The sequence below is a fragment of the Palaemon carinicauda genome, chromosome 1, assembly GCF_036898095.1.
Source record: "Palaemon carinicauda isolate YSFRI2023 chromosome 1, ASM3689809v2, whole genome shotgun sequence".
NCBI lineage: Eukaryota > Metazoa > Arthropoda > Malacostraca > Decapoda > Palaemonidae > Palaemon > Palaemon carinicauda.
In genome coordinates this window covers 277,689,066-277,705,224 of record NC_090725.1, presented here as the reverse complement: position 1 = coordinate 277,705,224, position 16,159 = coordinate 277,689,066, and the positions used below count along the sequence as shown (strand labels likewise).

The 16,159-nt window shown below is 41.2% G+C and overlaps 1 long non-coding RNA gene across 3 annotated transcripts in view; it reads right to left on the bottom strand.

Annotated features, from left to right (window-relative positions):
* Positions 1-5,353: 5,353 nt before the first annotated feature.
* The window catches only part of LOC137656887 (uncharacterized), a 126,519-nt gene continuing 115,713 nt past the window's right edge, over positions 5,354-16,159 (bottom strand). For all 3 annotated transcript variants that reach the window (XR_011047033.1, XR_011047041.1, XR_011047039.1), the window contains exons 3-4: positions 7,776-7,872; positions 5,354-5,430 (exon numbers count right to left, since the gene is read on the bottom strand). This is a non-coding gene — a long non-coding RNA (uncharacterized lncRNA). The remainder of the gene's footprint in view (positions 5,431-7,775; positions 7,873-16,159) is intronic.

Here is a 16,159-nt window from a genome sequence, read left to right as displayed (position 1 = left end):
TCTTTTGAGCTGTGGCTCTATTTTATTTTTTGTTTCAGTGCAGGCTGTATGTGCACCTGTACTTCTGTATCTGGAGCTTTTGGCTAGCTCATCTGCTTTCTCATTCCGTGGTATTCCAATGTGACGGAGTCCAGTTGAGTCGCTGGTCTGCCTCTTTAATTGTAAGTGATATAGAAGTGCTTTGATATCGGTTAGTAGAGCCTTTTTTTCTTTTGTTCTTTTCTTGTTGCAAGGCTTGCATTGAGGATCTCAAGTCAGTATGAGTGACTATAGGTCCTCCTTCATTTTCAATGGAGTGTTTTAGTGCTTGTATTGCAACAAGCTCTGTCTGCATGGCGGAGGCATTGCTGGATGTTCTCCAGGAGGCCGTGAAGTTATTGGAGTACTGTATACTGCAGCTCCTGATGTCTGAATTCTAGGATCTACAGTACCATCACTGTAGTGTAGGTCAGCGTCCCTGTGGTTTCTATACTCGTGATTGCTTCCGGGGCCGCAGTTCTTGGTTCCTCCATTGTGCAGTCTTCCTTTACTCTAGGAACCTTAGTGTACCTAAAGGTCGCTACTCTTTCTTTCACGGTGGGATGTGTTGTGCGCCCTGATTTGTGTCTGGGCTTAGTTGTCTTCAGCTATTCCCAGGCTCTTTATGTTGTTGCTATGATCCTTGCCATAGGAGCTTGGGGTCTGCACCACACGGGGCTTTGCGAGCTCCTCTCATACTTTCATTTTTGTTGTTGAGAGTCTGTCAGAGAAACATTTTTGCTACCGTGGATGCATTTCTCTGCAATCCTGTCTTCTAGAGATGGCAGGTCTGTTTCTAGCCTCATGTTGCACAGCCTTGTCCACGTAGGTGCTCCTAGAATGGGTCATGGCATTGTTTTGAAATTACTCTACAGTAGCCTTTGGGTGTCTGTCAGGCTTGTTAGGGTGGGAGCAGCATAGTCGGTTCTGGAGCAGGCTAAATAGTACTACTTTTGAATGTGTTCATTTGCTCCGTCATGTAGCTTTGACACGTATCTCATGGCTGCAAGTCTTGCATTTGCTCTTTCCTTGAGATACTTGATTTCCTCCTTGAAGGTATGCTGTCTGTCCATGACAACTCCTAGGTATGTGTAGCTATCTTCCCACTCTAGAGGTTCCATTCCTGTTATGAGTGATTGCAAGGGATTTGCGGCTTTTATTGTCATAGCCTTTGTTTTGCCTATGTTTATTTTTAGTCCCCGCTTGTTTGACTTTTGGGTGATGTCATTCAGTGCTCTCTGCATTCTTACCTTTCTGTCTGGCCCTCGTGCTATTACACATACGTCGTCTGCATAGATAGATATATCTACTTCAGGGAATTTGAGAGAGGCTATGTTTTCCCTGAGGACGTTGAAACGGAGGGGCTTTGAATTTCTCCGTGGGGTTCCTTTTTCCAAGTCATGAAAGGCTAATATCACTCCTTGGAATTTGACTCGGGCTTGTCTTCCAAGCACATAGTTTTTTGCCCATGACCTTTTACTCCAATTGATATGAATATATAGCTGTTTATGGCGGGGGACCAATTTTGTACTTCATCCTGTTAAGTAACATTTTTTCTCCTGTTTTTTTTTTTTTCATGCAGGTTGGCTTTTTCAGATCCGCTGAGTGTTCTGTTGCCTCCAGGTCTGGGGTTGTGTGCGCTCAGTGTGTCGTCTTCATTAACCTCAGGAATGCAGTTCTCTCCTACTGGACCCACGTGTCTGATCATGGTGTAGGTTAAATCCATTATTCCATATCCCATATTGTTATACTTTCATCTATGCATTATGAGTTGTGAAATGTCTTAATTTTTTTTTTTAATGCTTTTTCAAATTTTGCGGGATTCTCTCTCATACCTCCTGAAATAAGCTCATTTTGATGTACTATAGGTGCATTCTTTTAACTGATCAGCTTGCAGCTGGAGGAAAGAGTTGCCAGATATGTTTTACCTACAATAAAAGAAGGGTAACATCAACTTCAGTGTTGTGCTAGGGTGGCCCTAGCTATTGACGTATGTTTGTGTGTTAGCGGTAAGTGTTTTTCATTTCCGACACATTTTATTGTTACTTTGTTTATTCATTAGAATGGGCTTGGATGATAATTCTTTATCATATAAACTACTAGTGATTGTGACATTAAATAGGGAAAGGGATGATTGTCCAAATGCATTCGTTAAAATTAAGGTGTACAAATGAATCTGAATGAAAAGGATGTATAAAACAAAATTGACATCTTCAAATAAGTTGGACAGTTTACATGTATTTTAAACATTGTTATGCCATTTTATTTTTTTCCGAAAGTAGGTTAACAGTGTTGGCTTGTATGCGTATATAAATACACACATCCATTCAACACAATTTTCATATTCTCTGAATTTGCAGGCATGGTTAACCATATCTAGAGGTTTATCCATAAGCCTTATTTGCTGTATCTGCAATTTCATTTCCATTGAATGTTACTGAATCTTGATTTTAGGTTTTATGTTATCTTAAATTTTGTTTTTTTCTGACCCCATATTGAGGCTTTTCCTCCCTTCCTTGACTAAATTATTGAATAATAGAAAACTTGTTTGCACTGGCATTCAAGATCGAATATTTGAATGTTCACTTGCGCTAGTATAAGTAATTGTTTTTCTTTCCCTCCAATCTGTATTCTATTAACCATAATTTCATATGTACTGTATCTTAAAGGCCTGGACATTTTATCTTAACGTTGAAGGGTGTTGTAAATTACCGCTGCCATTTTGGTAAATTACATTATCTAATTATAATTATTACCTCTATAGAGACTGAAGTGTTCTTTCCTTAGGGTCCTTACACTTGTCTGGAAAATGACAACCTGGGTGATGCTCTGAAAGCTACTTGGGAAGGCAAACATCTATCGTCCTGCTTTAAAAGAAACTCACCCTGAGGCGAGTTCCCATGGTAGTGTCAGACTGAGAAGACTTGTGAAACTGGAATGCATTTAGACTTGATGCAAGCAGCTCGTTCCTCAAAGATAATTCCCCGTCATCTCCAAACAAGTTTACGGTTTAGTATATTGATGGCGCTCTCCTGAGTTAATTTTAACTAGGTAGTAATGGAGAAAGCCTGTAGAGATGAAGGAAGGCTTTTTGTTGGCGTAGCCAAAGCAGAACTTAGCAATAGCCTGCGACACTGCTTCCTTGACTCCCAGAGAACTTGAATCTTTATCAATGGAGTCAATGCATAACGTGGCATTTGAACAGAACTAGGAGAGCTGAGATATCCAAAACGGGAGAATTAGGAGAGCCGAGATATCCAGAACTGGAGACCAGAAACCTGGTACTCAGGGTGAAGTAGGCGAGTCTTCTCTCCATCATCTTCAGTTTTCTATCCGAATAGTTAACTGAAGAGCCAGAGTGGTGAATTTCGAAAGTTGGGCATTCGCTGACGAAACCCTAGGAAGAATGAAAGAATGATCACGATTGACTTCCTTCTTCCTGCGCTAAGGTCTCACCCGTTGCGAGGGTGACCACTCCTTGCACACATCACAAGGTAAATCTGTGTCGCAGTGCTATCTGCATGTCGGACACAGCGACGATCGACCTCGACCTTTTTCACTCTGCACGAGCTGCTACTGGCACAAATATTGATGTTACGGCATGCATATTGGTCTATTGACCCTCTGGAAAATTTATAAATTTTTTGGGGGAAGGGGAGAATTCTCCTCTGAATTCAAAGCAGCCCAAAGCTGTTTTCCTCATCTCTGGGTGAAAATATTTCAAAGATTGCAGGGCTGCCTGAATATTTATCCAAATAGGCTGGTGGGACCTCCAGGTTTCAAGTCTTCCGAAAGGAACCTATGTTAGGGAATCGGCCGTTGCTGAGACTGGTTTCCCCGTAATAATCGGTTAAACAAAACATATTAATAGTGCTCTATCATGACCTTGCACTGCTATATCTTTAAGCCAGTCCCAGATGTTATCTTATAAATATTTTGCTACTGCTATTCACATTCTGGGTCAGTGTTGGTTATAGTGACATCCCCTGCATTAACTTTTGCAAGTTTTAATTTAACATCTTGACTGTTTAGGTTATTCATTAGGTGACTTTTGACTTTCCACTTTGACCTGAGGTGCTAATGGTGATCTTTTAGATAAAACTGGAACTGCAACAGATTTTTGTGGGGAAATTGGTTAATTATCTTAAACAAAATGTAATCAAATATTACCGTATATTTCCGCGTATAAGACGACCCTATATTCCAAAATTTAACCATTAAAAATGGGAGGTCGTCTTATACTAGTTATAAAAATCACACCTTGAATTCTATGTCTGGTTTATCAGTAGGCTAGCCTAGGTTGAGGTGCGATAACCACCGACACATGAAATGATTTACATTAATATATAAATGTATAATGAAAGTAATAAAACCATTTTTACCGTATATATTATTGGCATATCTACAAAAATGGGATAAATGATAAATTTGAATAATTCCATCTTTTAACCATACGCGCACAGCTGAGAAAATGTAAACATTGAATATTGGTTGCGTTGTTAGCTACTTTTTCTCTCGCTAACCTTTCAGTAATTTTAATGCTAGTGTTGATTACGATAGTAATAACATAGGATATCATATTTATTTGTTTCAAAATTAATATTTTTAGCTGTAACTAAAATTTTTTTTTTACAAACGGTACAATCTTTATTTCTCAATAAAAATTACAGTACATAACAGTATTGCATTTAAAACCTAAAAATTTGTAAAACTATTTCCAATCAATATTAAACATCAAACCTGCGACATCTATAAATCTAACACCACTGAAACTCCTCACAGTTATCACTGTCTGCTTCGAAAAGCTGTTCGAACATATCACGAGTCGACTTTGGCTTCGTCGTCACATTCGTACAATAAATCGTCTTCACTGCCATCCATGTCATTTGAGATCCCGTATTTTTAAAATTATTTTGTGACACTTTCCACCTTTACATTATCCTATGCTTTTATAACAAACTCGCAAAGAACATAGAAGAAGAAGAAGAAAGAGGAGAAACGAGCATTTCGTACGTGAGCAGCTGATGAGCGTAAACAAAAAAACGCAGGCTAGGTGACGTGTGTTCTAGGAAAACAAAGGATTTGTTGTTATTTCATTTACTTTTAATTTATACGGATACAGTAAGTAATATCAACCTTACATAACCTATATTTCATAAGATATCTGGTGTTGCAAAAGCTAGCCTAGGCTATACACAGATGGTTTTATGATTCAGCAGTCGTCTTATACTACAGATAAATTCATAAAAATTTGCTCAAATTTTCTACCTCGTCTTATACGAAGGTCGCCTTATACGTGAAAATATACGGTATATCAAGGCAATTAAAGTCAGTAGAATTGAGTAAATTTATTTAAAAAATACAACTATTTTAGTAATGAACTACTGCATTGGTTGGGTGTTCAGTTCAGCTCTGTAAATAAAAGAAAAATTCATTAATAACATGAAACTATTTTAATACAATTTTTCTTAAAATATAATTGAACTATGTGGTGATTAAAGTCTCACCTAGCTGATTAGGATTAAAACATAATATTTTTCAAAATGAAGTCCTTAGTTGACTTGGAGGAATTCTGTACTAATTTAACAGGAGCATAAATATAGCTTAACAGTATAGGTAATGCATTAATTTCATCAGAAGTACTTTTCAAATTCACTTTGGTTTTAAACTTTTAAAGAGCTTCATTTCTGGAAACGCAAGAGTTTGGCTAACTATCACAAACAAACCGAATCTTTCTAGGCACAAGGGTCAGGAGATTTTACCCTACCCAGCAGTAGCACCTATGGAGGATACCTTTCTACCTTCGATGAGATTGAACACCAATAGATACGGCCTTCAACCTATTCGAACACCAATAGCTTCAACCTAAAAGTCTTAGACTCCTTGCTCCTGCTGTCCATAACTAGGGAGCAGCAAGAGCAGAAGGAAGAATAGGAGACCACCCAACTTAACTTAAGGGAGAAAATGGTACAATCACAGCGTGTATGGATCTTGTGCTGAAAATATACACCTTACTAGGTCTGGATGAATAAAGTACCAAAGAATAATCATCTTTTTTTTTTAAATAAGACTTGAAATGATTTAGCAATTTTTTTTTGGTATATTATGGAAAAGTGCTGCATCAGTATAAGAATTTTCTAAGAATCAGCAATTAGCATGACTTGACTCAAATTAAGGGGCACTGCCAACTAGCGGTGGTGGCTTATAAGAATATAATATATTGTGCGAAGGGGAACCGATTCACAGCCTGATGAATGAACATGAAAATAAATGGATAACATTTTATTCAACTTTGAAGGCTACCATATCACAAACTAGAACAGCAATAAAATGATTTTCATTAACCTTGAAGGTATAGGGAAAGAAAGGACAAGAACTATAGGGGAAAGATTCCTAGGCTTGGGCTTGTTTAGTGACATAAGACCCCAACACATTTTTTGGTGATGCGAAGAGGTAAAGTTACAGTAGACTAGAAAACATGAATGAGATGAAAGGTTTGATGTGATAAACTATTCTACAGTTAGCAAGAACTGAATAACCCCGGCCCCCCCTTGTTATAAACCAAAGGTTTGGATGTTGAAACCCTAAATATTAGGCAGTTGCTGGTGAAGAAGTCAGGCTAAAAAATTGATGCATACAGATTTGTACCATTTTAAAAACAGAGGAAACGAACATGGAGATTAACAATTTCTTTGATTATTGTTGAATGAGGAATTATCATACATTGATCTACGGCTAGAAAATAAATTAGAATGGTCTAAATAGCATTTGCTATTTATACTAAGAAAAGAAAAGCAAAAATCGAGATGCCACTAGAGAAAATAGTCCTCTTTTCATGTATAACAAGAAAATTCAGGATGGATAAGGCGAAGAATGAAGAGGAAAATTCTGTAAGAGAAACCACCACCTGCCCGAACCCAGGGGAAGAAACTCTTACAATCGGGAGTGTGCTATACATCTGTTGAAAGCCCCTTCAAAATACGCAGCAAGTTGTCAATGAGCTGGGGGGGGGGTTTACCTCCCCACTACCTGCCGGTCATTACATCTAGTTAAAAATTTTTATTACTGAGTTTGCCTTTGTGCAAATAAAAGGTAAACTCCTGGCAAGGAAGATCCTTCACACAAAACTGAGCCTTATAATATGAACTAATATGTTAGGAGGATCTACACAACTATCCAAAGTTGTAGGCAGCCAGAAGTCGTGTGACATCATCATCTTTGTCAAAGCGAAAGAAAAAGCTAGGGTCTAAAGACCAATGTGCTGCCATTTGACCACCTTACCAATATGCTTATATTCTTGTAAGAAATTTTTTCACAAATCAAAAGATAAGTTTATCAAATGCAAGGTATTGTATATAATACAATTAAGCACTACCAAAAAAAGAAATTCTCCAATATCAAATTTCCTGTCATACAATCTTCAAAATTTAGGAGACTAACTATTGGATATTAAAGATGTTTATTTTGACATTATATTAAAAAAAAAAAAAAAAAAAAAAAAAAAAAAAAAAAAAAAAAAAAAGACATCTTTCACCTTATAACATTAAAACTACAATATGAAGAAATACAGTACAGCTACTTGAAACAAAGCATAGCCCTAACAACCATTAAAAATAAATTTGTCTAATCTACTTTCCTGGTCATAATTCTACAGAAATACAAAGTATTAGAAAAAAAATGGATGTGAAGTGCAGCAGAAGTACAATACGAAATTGATATACGCATTGAGAGAAATATAGTTAGTTGTATGTCGTTACCTTAACTGCTGGGAGAAATCATCTTCAATATTGTCATCATCCCAGTTGTCTTCCCAAACATTGACATCTTCAGCATCTTCTTCTGCTGCTGTCCAATCTGCAAGGGGAAAATTTATCTAACATGGAAATCAAACTTGGCTTACTAATCCATAGCGTACAAATTACATCTACATATGCAGTATAATTTTCAACATCATTTGTACATCTACATATGCAGTATAATTTTCAACATCAAAGTCTATTTCTAAGAAAAATTTTCTCATAAAAATATCTTCTACAGGTACTATATTTTCTCCAAAATTTCGAATACGGGGAAAGGATGCATTATACTGTAAATACAAATAATTAACTGTCTAAATCATTGGATGAAAATGTATATACAGTAGAACATCACCCAAACTAGGCAAAATAGAGGCTATAATTGTTTATAATGACAAATTTTGCAATATTCTGTATTTTATTAACTATACAAACCGTAGTCCTTTACATATGAGAGAACAGTAATACTGGAATACACAGCAATTAAAATTTTAGAACAAGTTTTAACCAGTTGGTTGGTAGTTACCGACTGACAGGGAGGGGGGAGGGCAACCCCCTGCTTGCTGACCGAGTAGTCACTTTGATTGCAGCTGGGCCTAGGGTGTTGGTGAATGTGGGAAAGTGTGTAATTGACCAAGGTTTGTATAGTTAGGGAATATACAAATTATCTCTAAATTTTACATTTGTTACAGTACAAACACAACCATCATTCCTTACAAAGGAGACTCATCTATACCACCAGGTCCGCATCCCACGTAATGAAAGACACTGGGCAGAAAGTTTGCGAGTTGTAACGCTTATGCATGTGTACAGTATACTAATTGGCTTGCCTAGTTACCACCTTAGAGTAATAATGAGAGAAGGTGCAACGCATGGGCCAGACCGCTCAGTCAAGTAAAGCATGTTACCTGTGTGGCAGCCACACCCGGAAGAGTAAGAGACAAAACGATAATAATGGGATCATACATTTACATATCTTGCTCCCATTTTCTCCTGTAAGAGGATTTAAAGGATGTTGGCAACCAAACACCTCAAACTTCAAGGTTTGTAAGGTAAAACCCTAGTGGTTGGCGCAAGACGGCCACGCCCACAACATGTCTGCAGGGGAAAAAGGCTCCCCAGCAGCTGGAGGTGAAGCTGCTGCTCCTCTAGGGGGAAGCAACTAATCCCCTCCCCCCCCAGCCCGAGATTGCCAAGAAGTTATCTGGTCTGTGCTCCTGCTCATCGCTCCTCGGAAGAACGTGAGCGAAATGGAGCTCTAGGAAGACATTTGAGGGTGCTAGAACACGTTTTCCTCGCCCCTGAGGGAGAATGATCGTGTTCCACCTTCTTCCTGTGCCGTCCAAGTTTCTCCCATTGGGGGGCAGGCCACTCCCTACGCTCTTCACAGAGTGAACCCTGCTCGCAGAGATGCCCTCTACACGAAGGACATGGGTCGGTATCCACCGATGACAGAAAGGTACCATATGCGGCACCGTCACGCCCAGGACATGTCCGCATAAAGGCGATCAGAAGAAGCACAAGCACACCTGAAAAGAGAGAGCAAAAAATTAAAGAGTCCAATGACAGCCTTTGGAGGAGAGAGAGAGGAGACATAGCTCACAGCTGTGAGAGTATACTGTACTGAATATAGGCAGCTGGGTACTATCCCACCCACCCCCTGCCTACCTATTCAAGCTGTTAGGTTAGGTTACCACCTCGCACTTTAAGTAGAATTGCTACCTTCCAGCTTCGCCATAAGATAATCCACATAAATAATATAAGGTTTGTTAGTATGAGAAGTTAACAATAATAGGTTACATAAAGTCAAATACAGAAACAAAGACTGTACTATAGCTCTACACATCACTAGTAAGACCCCATATCTAGAATACAGAGTCCAATTCTGTGCTCCACGTATTCAGAAGGATATAGATAGACTGGAAGCAGTACAAGCTAGTGCCACCAATCTAGTTCCAAAACTATGGCACTTTGGATATTGATGGAGGATGTAACGGTTGAACTTATTTGATGTACAAACTCAACGACTAATGGGAGAGTTGATAGAGACATTCAAAACACTTAAAAGGAATAACAAATGTAGATTACAGCAATCTATTCACGCTTAGAACAAATCAATCCAGAGGCAATGGATACAAACTGGAATTGAAAAGATACTAAAACCACTCAATGTGGCAAATTCTTTACATATAAAATAGCAAATACTGTACATGGAACAGACTTCCTGTGGATGTAGTAAACAGTAACATGGTAAATGAGTTCAAGAATAAGTTAGACAAGATCCTAAGAACTCTCTAAATGCTTAAAGTGAATTGCTCTACCCAAGATCAAATGGGGTCTCCGAAGATGGACTAAAAAGTCTTTGAGGCATCCAAAATCATTGTAACTCTTCTAAAGGACTTCCACAGGCCCCGAGACCTGAAGAGGAAGCGGAGGGTTCGGGAGGGGAGTGGCTAGTTCAGTTGCCACAAACTCTACTTGGGACAGAAGGTAATTGTATGTGAAAATACTTGAACCGCTCCTGAACCTTGGGTGATGGGTTTCACCGGGGTAGGCTTCTGCTTATGACTTCTCCTCTTGTCGTGCTGCCATCACGGGACCTCTGGATAAAGTATTCAGGAAGTATGGTGGATTAGAGCTACCAGGTGAACCTGACACCACAAAGGGGAAGAAGTATTAGCCTAGCAGAGGTCTGGAATGGGGGAGTAGGAACTGGCTTGCTAACCACCTGTTTGACTGCCTCAATGAGCTCTTTGAAGCCTGTTTGACTGCCTCAATGAGCTCTTTAAACCACGGTGCTTCCTTGGCAAGTGCGCCGATGATTGGCAGATACTTCTCTCGGCGACTGAACCAAAGTAACCTGCGCAGCCAGAGAAGCGCACAGGCCTTTGTCAGTGAGAGAAGCTCGTTCACCCACCTAGCCAGCGTGTGGTGGGTGAGTGTGCACCGATGCACAAGACTCCCGCATAACTAGGGTCTGCTTGTCAGCGAGCCATAGCATTGTGAACAGAGACGTGAGCACTCATCAGGGAACCTGCAGGTGGTTGACAAAAGGCCTTGCAAACTCCTACAGGGGGAGGTGTGCGCTTGGATGGAAACGAGCAAGGCTGAGGGCTTTGCCTGTGAACATTCATCTATTGCTCGCGAACCTCAGAACAAGCTGGATCTATTCTGTAGGGAGTAGAGGCCTGAGGAAATAACCAAAAATGATTATGCCTCATGAGACGTGTTGAAACTCATTGTGTCTTAGGGGGACGATGGTGAGAGACAATGACTGCAAGCAGTCGGTAGTTATCCCCGTGTAGGTGCTCAGAAGAGCTGAAGCAAGGCATAAAAGAGTCTAATGACCGCTTTTGAGAAACTCGAGGGGGAGGGAACTCAAGAGAGGAAGCCCTTTTATGCTGGCGAGAAGGACCTTCCTCATAGGGTGGAGGAACAGTGCCAACTCGTTTCTCCTGTTGAGGGAACTCAGCGTGCTGAGCAGGCTTAGCTGGCTGACAAGATCAGCTGGGATTTATGCTCGCCCCGAGGAGACCCTGCCATTAACTCTTTGAGTGGAGGAATTGTGGAGGATGCTTCCACCAGGCCACTATGGAAGCTGGGGGAGGGGGGGGGGGGCTGTCTGGCCAACCAAAGCAGAGGCAGATGTGAGCTCGTGCAGTGTCCCTAACTTCAGCACCTTCAACAGTCGTTCCTTAGAGGGGTACAAGAAATCACAATTGAGACACTCCGTTTCAGTGGTTAGCACTGCCGCCTCACTAGGGAAAGTGACAGGATCCTCCGTACCCAGCGGTCAAAAGATCATTACTCTTACTTATTCGTCCCCCAGAGCAGACTGAACAAACATAGTCAGTGGGGGGGGGAGGTGGAAACGAGATGCTAGAGTAAGAAGTCGGGACTTCTTAGACCTCAAGGATGACCCCCAGGGGAAAGAATCCTTTTTAGATTTCTTTTGTCGCCTATCATACCACTTCCACCAGGAGGATGGCCACACCTGACACTCTGTGTAAGAAGACGTCTGAGCGCACGAGTGTCGTTTGGGTAAAGAAAATGAAAATTTATCTTTACTAAAACGAAGGAACCACAAGAGTGCACTTAGATGCCAGGACAAACCAACATCTTCATAGTTCTCAATAAGATCAATCACACCTGAAAAAGAGAAAGTGAGTATAAAGCCAGTCTTTGAATTGGATAAACAGAGTGTGTGAGCAGGGTGGTTTGTCTAACTCCATAACTAGCGGCTGATTGTTTACCTTCTGTAAAATTTTATGGTTAGTATTTGTGTAAGAACAAATGCATACAGTATATTTTTTTTATTACTCTTGGGTAAATTTCAACAATTAGTGAAGGATTTCTTTTTCATTTTATTCCAGCACATATTTACACAACTACCACCAAGAATACTACATACAGTATTGTACATATCTACCATACAGAACAAATTTTATTTGTAGGGAATAGCAAACTTTTATAATGATTAGTGAAAGAATAATCCCCAATTTCAACAAGCCCACTAAGGCATTTGTGTCCTTTCTTTGCCTAGTATAAGTAATGGGCATTTGTTTACATGAGCTACCGGGTGGAAGTAGAGAAAAGGCGACTCTTTAGTAAAATGACAAATTCGGAGATAATTTGTATTTTTTCCTAACCTAACTAATAGTGTACAAACCTGTAGTTATTTTATTTGGATATTCTTTAGGCAAAGTTGGAAGGTAGCCATAAGACCTAAAGTTCGAGGTGGCAACCCTGCCTAAGCGGTTAGGCCGGCCGGGGGTTTACCCAGCCACCTCTATATATACTCTCACCGCAGTGAGTATATAAAAAGGATTGTATTAGGGAAAAATACAAATTATCTTAGAATTTGCCATCTGTTCCCATACTACCAAACCTTTTGTTATTTATTTGGATAACTAACTCTTAGGTGGGTGGAAGTCCTAATTCTGGCATGGACATTGACCCGTTTTTACCTAGTACAGTATAAGACTCGTCTAAGAAAAATGTTATTTTTATAATAAAATAAATTTTTGAATATACTTACCCGGTGATTATATAAGCTGCATCTCTGTTGCTCGACAGAAAACTCTACGTTAAAAATCCGCCAGCGATCGCTATGCAGGCAGGGGGTGTACTTCAACAGCGCCATCTGTCGTGCAGGTACTCAGTACTCAATGTAAACAAAGAACTCAATTTTCTCCTCGGTCCACTGCGTCTCTATTGGGGAGGGTCCTTTAATATATAATCACCGGGTAAGTATATTCAAAAATTTATTTTATTATAAAAATAACATTTTTCAATATTTAACTTAGCCGGTGATTATATAAGCTGATTCACACCCAGGGGGGTGGGTAGAGACCAGCAATAAATGTTTACATTATTATGAGCTAAGGATTTTTTATTTCATTTTAGCAGTTATCAAAATAACAAACTTAAAATAAATAAGTACCTGGTAAGGAAGTCGACTTGAACAATTACTCTGCCTTTTTAAGTACGTCTTCCTTACGGAGCCTCGCGATCCTCTTAGGATGCTGAGCGACCTCTAGGAGCTGAAGTATCAAGGGTTGCAACCCATACAACAGGACCTCATCAAAACCTCTAATCTAGGCGCTTCTCAAGAAATGACTTTGACCACCCGCCAAATCAAGTAGGATGCGAAAGGCTTCTTAGCCTTCCGGACAACCCAAAAACAATAATAAAACATTTCAAGAGAAAGATTAAAAAGGTTATGGAATTAGGGAATTGTAGTGGTTGAGCCCTCACCCACTACTGCACTCGTTGCTACGAATGGTCCCAGAGTGTAGCAGTTCTCGTAAAGAGACTGGACATTCTTAAGATAAAAAGACGCGAACACTGACTTGCTTTTCCAATAGGTTGCGTCGATTATACTTTGCAGAGATCTATTTTGTTGAAAGGCCACGGAAGTTGCGACAGCTCTAACTTCGTGTGTCCTTACCTTCAGCAAAGCTTGGTCTTCCTCATTCAGATGGGAATGAGCTTCTCGTATTAACAGTCTGATAAAATAGGATAAAGCATTCTTTGACATAGGCAAAGATGGTTTCTTAACTGAACACCATAAAGCTTCAGACGGGCCTCGTAAAGGTTTAGTTCGTTTTAAATAGAACTTAAGAGCTCTTACAGGGCATAAGACTCTTTCTAGTTCATTTCCAACCATACGATAAGTTTGGAATATCGAACGATATTGGCCAAGGCCGAGAAGGCAGCTCGTTTTTGGCTAGAAAACCAAGTTGTAGAACATGTAGCCGTTTCGGATGAGAATCCGATGTTCTTGCTGAAGGCATGAATCTCACTGACTCTTTTAGCTGTGGCTAAGCATACCAGGAAAAGAGTCTTTAAGGTGAGATCTTTCAGGGAGGCTGATTGTAGCGGTTCGAACCTGTCTGACATAAGGAATCTTAGTACTACGTCTAAATTCCAACCAGGTGTAACCAAACGACGCTCCTTCGTGGTCTCAAGACTTAAGGAGGTCCTGTAGATCTTTATTGTTGGAAAGATCTAAGCCTCTGTGACGGAAGACTGATGCCAACATGCTTCTGTAACCCTTGATAGTGGGAGCTGAAAGAGATCGTTCTTTCCTCAGATATAAGAGGAAGTCAGCTATTTGAGTTACAGAGGTACTGGTCGAGGATACGGATACTGACTTGCACCAGTTTCGGAAGATTTCCCACTTCGATTGGTAGACTCTAAGGGTGGATGTTCTCCTTGCTCTAGCAATCGCTCTGGCTGCCTCCTTCGAAAAGCTTCTAGCTCTCGAGAGTCTTTCGATAGTCTGAAGGCAGTCAGACGAAGAGCGTGGAGGCCTTGGTGTACCTTCTTTACGTGTGGCTGACGTAGAAGGTCCACCCTTAGGGGAAGTGTTCTGGGAACGTCTACTAGCCATCGAAGTACCTCGGTGAACCATTCTCTCGCGGGCCAGAGGGAAGCAACTAGCGTCAACCTTGTCCCTTCGTGAGAGGCGAACATCTGCAGTACCTTGTTGACAATCTTGAACGGAGGGAATGCATATAGATCTAGATGTGACCAATCTAGGAGAAAGGCATCTATATGAACTGCTGCTGGGTCCGGGATTGGTGAGCAAAATATTGGGAGCCTCTTGGTCATCGAGGTTGCGAAGAGATCTATGGTTGGCTGGCCCCAGGTGGCCTAAAGTCTCTTGCATACATCCTTGTGGAGGGTCCATTCTGTTGGAATTATTTGTCCCTTCCGACTGAGACAATCTGCCATGACATTCAAGTTGCCTTGGATGAACCTCGTTACTAGTGATATGTCTAGACCTTTTGACCAGGTGAGGAGGTCCCTTGCGATCTCGTACAACGTCAGAGAGTAGGTCCCTCCTTGCTTGGAGATGTACGCCAAAGCCGTGGTGTTGTCCGAGTTCACCTCCACCACTTTGCCTTGAAGGAGAGACCTGAAGCTTTTCCAGGCCAGACGTACTGCCAGTAGCTCCTTGCAGTTGAAATGCATTGTCCTTTGACTCGAGTTCCATATTCCCGAGCATTCCCGACCGTCTAATGTCGCACCCCAGCCTACGTCCGATGCGTCCGAGAAGAGAACGTGGTTGGGAGTCTGAACAGTCAGGGGAAGACCCTCTCTTAGGTTGATATAGTCCTTTCACCAAGTCAGACAAGACTTTATCTTTTCGGAAACCGGGATCGAGACCGCTTCTAGCGTCTTGTCCTTTTTCCAGTGAAAAGCTAGATGGTATAGAAGAGGACGGAGGTGTAGTCTTCCTAGTGACACAAATTGATCCACGGATGACAGCGTCCCTACCAGACTCATCCACAGCCTGACTGAGCAGCGTTCCTTCTTCAGCATCTTCTGGATGGATAGCAGGGCTGGGGGCTGATCGTCTTGTTCAGCAACGTCCTCATCAGAGGGTTCCTCATCCGAAACTGATGAGGAAACGGCAACGGAGTGGGCAACGTCTGACTCGCTGAATCCGGTCGCACTGGTGCATGCGTGACGGAGCCGGACGCAATATCATGGAACTGCTGCACAGTCTGTGAACTGTCAACAACCATGGGTGCGCGAGGAAGCACAGCGTCAACCCGAAACTGTCTAGACCGTCTGGGTTGTGCAGTCAACACCCTACCGGGTTGCTGAGGTTGACGCACTGCGTCACAACAAGTCACCTCTGCTGGTTGTTGAACGTCCTGAACGTCAACAACCACCTCCGAGCGTCGCTTAACGTCAACGTGCGGCTGGCAACCCACACTGTGTCGCATCGGTGGAGGAACCACCTCAACTGGCAGACGCGAGTAGGTTACCTCAGCGTCAACAGGGCGCACAACCGACCGGTTGGAAGGTTGTTGGCCAGAAGGTTCTTCTCC